Source organism: Nycticebus coucang, chromosome 4 (genome assembly GCF_027406575.1).
Source record: "Nycticebus coucang isolate mNycCou1 chromosome 4, mNycCou1.pri, whole genome shotgun sequence".
In the NCBI taxonomy this organism is placed as follows: Eukaryota; Metazoa; Chordata; class Mammalia; order Primates; family Lorisidae; genus Nycticebus; species Nycticebus coucang.
This window is the reverse complement of record NC_069783.1, coordinates 93,880,536-93,890,792: the sequence shown is the minus strand read 5'-3', so window position 1 is coordinate 93,890,792 and position 10,257 is coordinate 93,880,536. Positions and strand designations below refer to the sequence as shown.

Here is a 10,257-nt window from a genome sequence, read left to right as displayed (position 1 = left end):
CTGGAATCCAAAGTTACACGTCTGTGGAGCACTCTGGGCATTTTGCTCATTCCCGGTGAGCATAAACTCAGGTCTGTGAGGTGAACAGGCTGTAAGCACTGGACCAGTAGTGACTCACTCCTTTCCAAACAGTATTTTGCATCCTTGAGCAAGGCTAAGGTTGGTCCCCTACACTTCTTCTCGAGCTCTGTGGTGAAACTTTGGAGGCTGCAGATCTGTTGACAAACTCGGACTTCACTCTCCTTCAGTTTATTCATGTTCTCTCTCCCCAAATGGCTCAATCTCTGTAGAGTTCCCTGGGGGTTCTCCACTAGTTCTGCTGCAGCTTTGAAGAATTGGTTCCGACTGGCTTCTCCCAAGCTTAAAGCTGGCCTGCATCCTGGTGCTCTGAGCAGGTGCCCCTCGTCCTCTTCACTCAACACCCGGAGCCTGGTCCTGTATTCAGACTCAATCATCTCTTTAAAATTCCGCTCCTCTTCCTGAATCATCATCATTCTTTCTTGCTCATCACACAATATGCTTTTAGTTACTTCCACTTTCTCCTTCAAGGTGTTTAATATTTCTCGGAATATAGCTGGGCGTTGTGGCGGGCGCCTGTAGTCCCAGCTACTCGGAAGGCTGAGGCAAGAGAATCACGTAAGCCCAAGAGTTAGAGGTTGCTGTGAGCCGTGTGACGCCACGGCACTCTACCTGAGGGCGGTACAGTGAGACTCGGTCTCTACAAAAAAAAAAAAAAAACAATATTTCTTGGAATAACTTCCTGTAACTCTCGGCAGCTTGTTGTACCCCATGCACCACGTGATGCTTATGTTCTGGGCTCTGGAAGCAGGTGCTACAAAGTGTGACTTGGTCATCTTCACAGAACAGCCAGGCTGGTTCCAAGTGTACCTCACAATAGGCAACCTCCACCATGTTGGGCTGTAACTGGGGGCCGAACCTTTGGCTATCTTGGTGCATGACCTTGGTTGAGAGCTGGCCTGTTTATTTTTGGTGTGGATGACCTCCCTGAACTCTGAAAAGGAAAAGGCTGTCAGGCTTCCTTTTGCTTCCTGGGGCATCCAAGCTCAGCAACGTGAGGGTCCTGCAAAGACCGAGCAAAGCATCCACACTCATAGAGCAGGTCAGGAAATCCTGCACACCTCAAATCCAATGACCCTCAGTAACTATGAACTTGGGGAAGGAGACAGAGTCAGCCAGAGTTCTAAGGTCAGAGAGACTCTCCGGAATCTTCCAATGGTCTCAATAGGCTGGAAATTGATGACAAGCAGAAGCATAACAGTACTTCTTTGTCGATCATTTAGTGGGGAAAAAAGCTCAATAAAATTGCAGTTCTAATAAGTGTTCGTGAAGTTTAGATTTATTTTCTTTGCAGTAATCCCGGGAGTTTCCTTCAGGGGAAAAAGCTTCCATCACACCCAGTGAAGAGCATTTTATCCACGCCCGGGCCCTCAGCCCCTGCCGCCGCCCTCAGGTCTGCATCCAGGAAGTTCAAATCATATTACTACAATTACTCCAGGACAGTGGTTATCAAACCCTCCCCTGGGCTTTATTTTCAGTTCTGCTGATTTGGAATATAACTTTAGGAATATTCTCCCCTTGGGCTTTCCTAATGTGTTGGATTCCAGTTATAGATGGACTGTATAAAAGACCTCACCTAAGACAGTCTAAAACAAGATACACAGCATCATTTAGGACATTAAATTTGGAGGAGCACGCTTACTTTTAATCCAGAAACTTGATCCTCATGTCCCCCAGGGTAGTTAAGAGTACATTTCTAAGCTTCTCCTACAAAGTCCAGGATTTAGGGCAATTTAGATTTTTTCTTTTCTTTTTTTTTTTTTTTTGTTTTTTTTTGGCCGGGGCTAGGTTTGAACCTGCCACCTCTGGCATATGGGACCCGCGCCCTACTCCTTGAGCCACAGGCGCTGCCCAATTTAGATTTTTTCTTTGGTTTTCTTACTATTCTGGTGAAGGAGGAAAAAGGAAGTGCTAATAAATGAGGCCTACGTCTGTAGGCAGTTTTTCTCCACATGGTGGGACATGGCTAGTTCCTGAGATCCAGTTCTGCTAAAGCCTCACGAATGGTCCAAACTCAGGGAATTTGTTTTTTCCCAGGAAAGTTGCATTGGGAACTACTGGTCCTAGGCTGGAGCCTAGGGCTTTAAGATGTCAACAAGGAGAGTCCATGGAAAGTTCAATTAGCCTTCCAGATCAATGAAACACACGTCTTTAATATTAGTGAGTACCCCTTGGCTACAAGTACCTGGAACCAACTTGAGTCAATTCAAGCAGGAAAGAGAAGTCCTCTCCAATCCAGGCCTGTGTCACAGAGCTCAGGAAAGATACAAGAGACCTTTGTATCTATCCTGAGTGGAAAATCGTAGCAGGGATCCCAGCACTGTTAGGTCTCTCCAACTTTGATAGAATTACTCCAAGAATCTATTGCAAGAATATGCAAGAATAAGCTTCCTCGGCCCCAGCCTATAAATTCATGCAGAGCTCCCCAGGCCAAATGCCACATGGAGACACACACTCTGTCTATTTCAATCCCAAGTTCCCTAGGAAGGCAATCCTACCTGAGTCAGGTACCCACCCAGCTGAGGTTTATGATAAATGGAGATGGAGTACAGTCAAATGCTTCTGGGTTCTTTGTGACTTTCTGCTCTAATCAAAAGATAAATGTGCATAGAGGCATAGCCTCAAATGCAAACAGACACACAAACACGCAAACACTTGCATCTGCTCACACTGTCGAAGCAAATGCTCTTATAGTTTTTTTTTTTTTGTAGAGACAGAGTTTCACTTTATCGCCCTCAGTAGAGTGCTGTGGTGTCACACAGCTCACAGCAACCTCCAACTCCTGGGCCTAGGCGATTCTCCTACCTCAGCCTCCCGAGTAGCTGGGACAACAGGCGCCCACCACAACACCTGGTTATTTTTTTGTTGCAGTTTGGCCGGGGCCGGGTTTGAACCCGCCACCATCGGTATATGGGGCCGGCGCCCTGCTCACTGAGCCACAGGCGCTGCCCAAATGCTCTTATAGTTTTAAACTCTTATAGTTATGGCATACTTTGACTTTTTCCAGGCTACTGTCCGGTGGTAGTATTCCCAGTCAACTCATAAATAAAATGCATTGTTTTATGCAAGAGAAGAAGAAGTAGAGAAAGAGAGAGGAGGAAGGCAGGAAGAAAATCTATCACTTAGATTATTGATCTAGCTCAGCCAGAAAGCACAGGCTGAAATATCTGATGTAAGCATTATAAAGGATCAACTGACCTGACCAAACTATAAAAATACACATTTGTTAACTTAAAAAAAAATTAAGTAAGGAGTCTTCCTGTTAAACTCTGGATGGAATGTACATTATTTTCTCTGTCTCTTTCCAAATACCACAAAAATGACTGGGAATGGATTTTTTTTTTTTTAAATAAAAGGGACATACCTAGGAAGGAAAAGAGCATGAGAGAGGAGATGCTAAACAGAAATTGGGAAGGTGGAAGTCAGAAGGCTGTGTGGAGATATACCTGCCTCACCAAGAGAAGCTGGAAGCTGAGAGCCTCCAGGGGGGTCACAGGAGGAACCACCTGTGGACTCAGGAACTGGAAGCACTGAGCCCCTCTAAAGGCAGGAATGAGGGTGGCACTGGGAACAGGACTGGTTGGAAATCTGCTCCTCTGCACATAGCACCTCCACCCCCAATTCTTCTGGTTGTTCAGGCCCCCCCTCTCTGCAGGACTTGTCCCAGGTGCTAGTGACCTCCACATTGTCAAGTCCAATGGCTATCCTCAGCCTTTACCTTATGGAAATTATCAGACATGTGACTCTGTTGATCTTTCATCTGGAGACACTCCCTTTTTGTGGCTTTCAGAACAAGACTCTTCCTTCTCCCTCACTGATGGCACATCTCCCTCAACCTCCTTTACTAGTTCCCATCATCTCAACATCTAGATAGTACAGTGCACCAGATCTAAGTTTTCTCTCTCTACTTAGTCCCTGATTCGTTGTATCCAACTTCACAGCTTTAAACATCATGGATAAGTTAATTCCAAAATGTACATTCCCAATGTGGATGTCTCCCCAAACTCTGCAACAGAACTAGTATCTCCACTTGCGTATCTAATAGGTATCTTAAACTTAACATGACTAAAGCAGAATTCCTGATTCCCACTCCCTCAAAGCCTTTTCTTCCCCTAGTCTTCCTCACATGACAGCCATGGGGATTCCTTTAAAATATAAGTCAGATTATACATCATCTGGAACTCTTGATGGCTCCATCATACTCAGCATGAAGGGCCAGGGTCCTATACAATTGGCTGTCACCAGCTTTACCCTCGTCTCCAAACCTTCCCCCCCACCCCCTTTCACTCTGTGCTAGCCTAGCTATCCTTAAATATTCAGGTATATTATCAATTTGGGGGCCTTTTTTTCCTCTTTATTTTTTTTTTTTCCTGAGGCAGAGTCTTACTCTGTCACCCTGAGTACTGTGCCATGGTGTTATAGCCCACAGCCATCTCATCTTGGGCTCAAGCCATCCTCTTGCCTTAGCTCCTGAGTAGCTGGGACTATAGGTGCTTACTACAACACCCAGTTACTTTTTCTATTTTTAGATGAGACTGGGTCTTGCTCTTGCTCAGGCTGCTCTCAAACTCCTGAACTCAGGCTATTCACCTGCCTTGGCCTCCCAGAGTGCTAGGATTACAAGTACAAGCCCCTGTTGCCCAGCCTCAATTCAGGGGCTTTTAACTTGATGTCCACTGTGCCTGGAATGCCCTTCCCTAATAGACCAGCATGGCCTCTTCCCAAATTAAAGGAGCTACCATTGACCAAATCTGGGACAATCTGTATACAAAAAATGATTATAATTAATTGCAAGATCGTAATAAATAAATAAAAATCTATGACTCTATTAAGATTTTTAAGGAAAAAAAGGGAAGACTAAAGAAAGACAAAGCTCATTTACTACTATTGGAGGTTACTATTAGACAACTTTTTCCTATGAAAATTAGTAATTAAAGGGAAAGCATTATACATTTGCCCTTCTTTTTAAGGATAAATCATAGTTCGCCCCAGTTAGTAAGAGAAAGTTCTTTGATAAATAATTTTGCCAGTTAATAAACACAGAAGGAATGATGGAATTAGAAAAATATCCTTTGCAACCCAGTGAAAAGTTTGATTCATGCTAGGATCGTCAATAGATACTGAAACCATTAGGTGAAAAGACTGTTGAAGAGGATATTCACTCAGTAAAAAATTACCACTCTATAGTTTACCTAGGGGGAAAGGTAGTTTTATAATGGATTTTATAATGGACCTGGCTGTCACATCCAGCTAAGCGATCCAGCTTAGTATCACTAGTGTGGGAAAACCCTGTACTTCATGTTGTGATAGAATGCAAAGTACACAACAATATGTATGAAATATTCTTGCCAAGAGAATGGGAAATGAGGCTGACAGTATCCAACCTGGTCCCCAAGTTTGAGAAGAGGTATGTTGCCCATTGGACACACGTGTCCCATTAATAATGGTTATTTAAGAATGAAATTAAAATATCATTTTTTCCTTCTATTTATGTATATTTTTTCCTATTAGATACCAAGTGAACTAATGTTCACAATTACTTAAGTTGGGATTTAATGTGCAAAATTGTTAGGTATTTCTTCTGACCTAGGGTACTGTAAAAAAAAAAAAATTGCTGAAACAATAAAGATGTAACAGAGAAAGTTTGGGAACCTGTGCCTTAGGGCCATTAGAATTGAGCATATCTAAGGATATTCATCCTCTGGAGTCATCAAGATTGTTGTGAGTCACTTTCCCTTTCTCTAGTACGACTTCAGGCTTTCTTCTGAATGATTTCTATGTGCACAGAGATGATCCTTCTCTCACTTTGGCCCCTCAAATCCTTGAACTTCTTTCCTCCAAAGACTTTGTCCATCCTGTCTCAGCCACTAGCTCCCTCTGCAATCTTGTCATTACATGCAATGGAATGTTAATGCCTAACTCCAAAAATCCTCTGAAACACTTTCCACTCCAGCCTACCTTGCCCCTGCTGCCCCCAACCATTGACACCATCTTTCAGTGACTCCTACCTATTCTTGGCATGTCCTCTTTCCTCCTCAATTTAGGTCCCATGATCAGTCATTATAATATCTCCCTTGCCTACTCCCTCAACTTCCTTGTCTTTTTTCGTTTCATTATATTGCTTTATATTGCTTCACAAAACCTGATTAAATCTAACCCTCTGCACCTCCTCTGGACTGGTCCTGTGAACCTGGACTATCACATGACCTCCTCACTGCTTCTAAAACCTGTTCTCCATGCAGCAGCCAGAGTGACTTTCTGGCATAAAGTCACTTTATTCCTTAAAACCCTTCAACGGTTCATGATACAGTTGAAACACATTAAGATACTAGATGGGGGCCGGGCTGACGACTCACGCCTGTAATCCCAGCATTCTAGGAGGCTAAGGTGGGTGGATCACCTGAGCTCCGGAGTTCCAGACCAGCCTGAGCCAGAATGAGACCTCATCTCTAAAAATAGCTGGGCATTGTGGTGGGCACCTGTAGTCCCAACTACTTGGAGGCTAAGGCAAGAGAATTGATTGAACCCAAGGATTTGCCATTGCTGTGAGCTGTGATGCCACCGCATTCTACTGAGGGTGACAAAGTCAGACTCCATCTCAAAAAAAAAAAACTAGATGGGGCCTTCATGCTCTGACCCTCACATGTCTCTCCAACCTTTTTTCATCATGTGCCTTTCCCCACAGTCCACAACATTCTGTAAACCAAAACCAAAACTGTAAACCAAACTCTGCAGTTCCTGGGACATTCCTATTCTCCCTCCCTTTTCTGTCCTTACACAAGGTGCTCCCACCAGAAGTGGTCTTTCCCTAACTAACTGGACTAGTTTCTCAGACCTTACTGAGATGTCACTTTTCTAGGAAGCCTGTTGACCATCCTTCTTGAATGCTCCATATATTGCTCTTAGGTAGCAACCCTGAACCTGTACCACATGTACCTGTTTACTTGTTTGCTTCCTTCACTACACTGGGAGCTGTTTGAGGGCAGGAAATGTATTTTGTCCGCTGTTGCCTCTCAAGGTGTAGCACAGTGATTGGCATATAGAATGTACACCATAACTGATTGTTGAATGATCCTGAAGTTTGTGAACTGTGTTGTGTAAATATAGATATATACACCTGTCCATGGTCTTTTTTAATTCTGTACAAAAGATAATGTGTTTGAAAGAATTCAGTCATGGTGAACCAATTTTGTTTCCAACTTCCTAGCTGAGTTTCTGTGGGCTTGAGCTCATTCTCCTTTGTTATTATTTCATCTTTCAGCATAATGTGCTGAATGCCTTGTAACAATCAGCATGATTGCTCTTTCCCATGAATAAGTCACATGAGTTACTGTGTTCACATCACCCAAGGGACTTGAGTACAAACCTTTTTTTTTCATTTTTCTAATAGTTTCACGCTCTTATTTTCTGTTTTTTTTTTGTATTTGAGAGACTGGATGTGTATGCCTCCAAAGCAAGTTGCTGTCAGAGACAGAGGTGAAAGGACAGCAGAAGTCCATGTCCTTATTGAGAGCTATCTCTACAAGGGTCACTTGTATGTACTTTCATAGGCCTCTTGATATGTTGGTAATGACAGAATTTTCAAAAATAAATTTTAATAAAGTTCAAGAAAGAGGAATAACGTATGAGGCCCTAAAGCAGTATCTCAAGTGTGGGGGTCCAGGGTGGGCGTCTTGGCTGCCTTATCCAAAGATCAGGTTGGTTCCTCTGAAATAGCCCTTATGAGAATAAACAGAAATAGATGAATGAATGAATGTAAGTAACTGGATAAAATAGTAATAAAAGGCTCTTCAGACATTATGAGATGGCATTAGATAATTTTGGAATAGACAAAAATAAAACTTTAATAAAATGTTTGTACCAAGGACTCTAGAGATTGTATACCGTCTATTTATGTACTCTTCATTTCCCTTTTTATTTATTTTATGTAGAGAGCAGCGTGACACCCCCCCCACCCCCACCGGAGGCTGCCTACTAGTTTGCAGTTAATACCATTCTACTATATTCTTTGTTCTTTTAGACAGTCTCATTATGTCGCCCTCGGTAGAGTGCTGTGGCGTCACAGCTCACAGCAACCTTAAACTCGGGCTTAAGTGATTGTCTTGCCTCAGCCTCCCAAGTAGCTGGGACTACAGGCGCCCGCCACAACGCTGGGCTATTTTTTTGTTGCAGTTGTCATTGTTGTTTAGCTGGCCCTCTTGGTTTGAACCTGTCAACCTCAGTGTATGTGGCCAGCACCCTACCCACTATTCTACAGGCGCCAAGCCATTCCACTATGTTCTTACAAAGGTATTCCCAAGGTCAGTTAGCTCAATGTTTGTTTCTTGTTTGAGAAAAATACAGGAGAACAAAAAAAGGAGATCCTTGACTTGAATAGGAGAGAGGAAAATAAAATTGAAATGGAAATACAATGGTGCATTGCCCACAGAGTTCACCGATTATTTTTCAATTTCAAAATCTAGTTTTGCCATTTCGTGTTGTTGGAAATACTGCCATTTGAAGATAGACATTAGCAAACATAAGCCAGTTGCACTGTTTTTCTGCGGCATCCTGGTTTTGCAGTCAGCAACTGGTTTATGACGTCTCGGGAACTCAAGCAATCTGATTTGCGTTAGAGATGAGACTACTTAAGTTGAAGTGCCCTTATAAAGGTCTATAAAATGGCAAAAAAAAAAAAAAAAACAAACAGAAAAGGATTAAAAAAAGAAATAGCTATTTGAATATTGTCTGGCTAATAAACAAGTCCAAGTTCTGCCAGTCAGTTTTCAGAATACTTCTGATCGTTTCATAAGTACCTGCAAACTCTTTTCAAGTATCCTGGGAAAAGGAACGAGGGGAAAGAAATGAGGTTAAGCCTTCGCACAGAGGTTGGCTTCATGTTTGTGCATTACAACAATAAAGACTATTACAATAACAATGCAGGATCTCACAGACCGACCCTGCCAATAGTGGGAAAATAATCTTTACGGAACAATTGTTTTCTGCTAGAAGGCCCTCAATTAGAACTTTACTTAAGCATATATATATTATTTTTTGTATTATTAGCAAATTGCTTTCTCCTGTAGTCCTCATGTAAGGTGGGGTACACGCCGTGGGTTTACAGTTTCCAGGTGTAATGAGGGATGGGAACTTATAGGACAGGAGACAAGTGTTTTCGCTCTGCGGGAGTTGGCCACAAATCCCTCAACCCTAGTGGCGCAGTGTTTATTCCCGCTAAGCTATGTGAGGCTTGCTTCTCGATTGCTCCCTTACATAGGAACGTGTCTGTGCACGTGCGTCCTTTTCTCCACTAGATGTCACTGTAAATCAGCTGCTGGAGGGTGGGACTCGGGTGTTTGGTGTGTTTTGAGCCAGTCCAGGGTTTTAAGTCTGGTCAGTCGCTGCACTTGTGTCCTCCACGACTGTGGAGTCCAGAGAGGGACGCGGGCAAGGGAGTGCGCTCCAGAGGCGGTGGTCGGGCGCCGTGACCGGCGCGGGAGGGGCGGACGTGGCGGGGTGCAGGGCGGAAGGCGAGCCGGCCCCTAGCAGGCGGCTAGATGCCTAGGCGGATCCGCCGCGCGTCCCCCTCCGCCCCCGCCGAGACGGTCACGTGCAGCCGAAGCGCTGCCCGCTACGGGCGGTGGCAGCAGAGGAGGGAGGGGCCGCGAGGGGCGTGCCAGCCGACCGGTAGCTCCGAGCGCCGCGTCTGCTGTTTTGGGTCGCCCCAGGCCGGGCGCAAGCCGAGCGCTTGCGCAGCGCAGCGCCGCGGTGAGGGCGAGCTGGGGCGCAGAAACGCGGCTCGCACGGCCAGTGCAGAGGGACGGCCGCAGCAGACGGGGAGGGGCTAGCGTGCGCGCTCTGGGCCGCCAGGGGGCGTGGCTGCGGCGCGCGCGATCGCTGGAGGGGGAGGGACGGGCAGCAGCCGGGGAGCGCGCGCGGGGCCGGCCGCCGTGAGCGTGGGGGAACGTGGACCGCGGGGCGGCGGTGTGACTGGCTTTCCTCGGCCCAGCTCCCGGGTCCCTGGCTGGGACACTGTGCGGCGGCGGAGCTGCGGTCTCTGAGGCCGGAGGAGGAGGCCGGGACCGGGCATGGTGGTCTGGGGCAACGCGGAAGGTGAGCGACTCCCGGGCCGGCGGCGGGGGTGGGGGAGGGGCGGGACCGGACACGCGTCTCCAGAGGCGCGGCAGACCCGCCCGGCGG

At 45.6% G+C, this 10,257-nt stretch overlaps 1 protein-coding gene across 2 annotated transcripts in view; it reads left to right on the top strand.

Moving 5' to 3' along the window:
• Positions 1–9,979: 9,979 nt before the first annotated feature.
• REV1 (REV1 DNA directed polymerase) overlaps positions 9,980–10,257 on the top strand; it is a 74,989-nt gene continuing 74,711 nt past the window's right edge. For both annotated transcript variants that reach the window (XM_053588378.1, XM_053588377.1), the window contains exon 1: positions 9,980–10,170. The gene's annotated coding sequence lies outside the window, so the exon portion shown is untranslated. The remainder of the gene's footprint in view (positions 10,171–10,257) is intronic.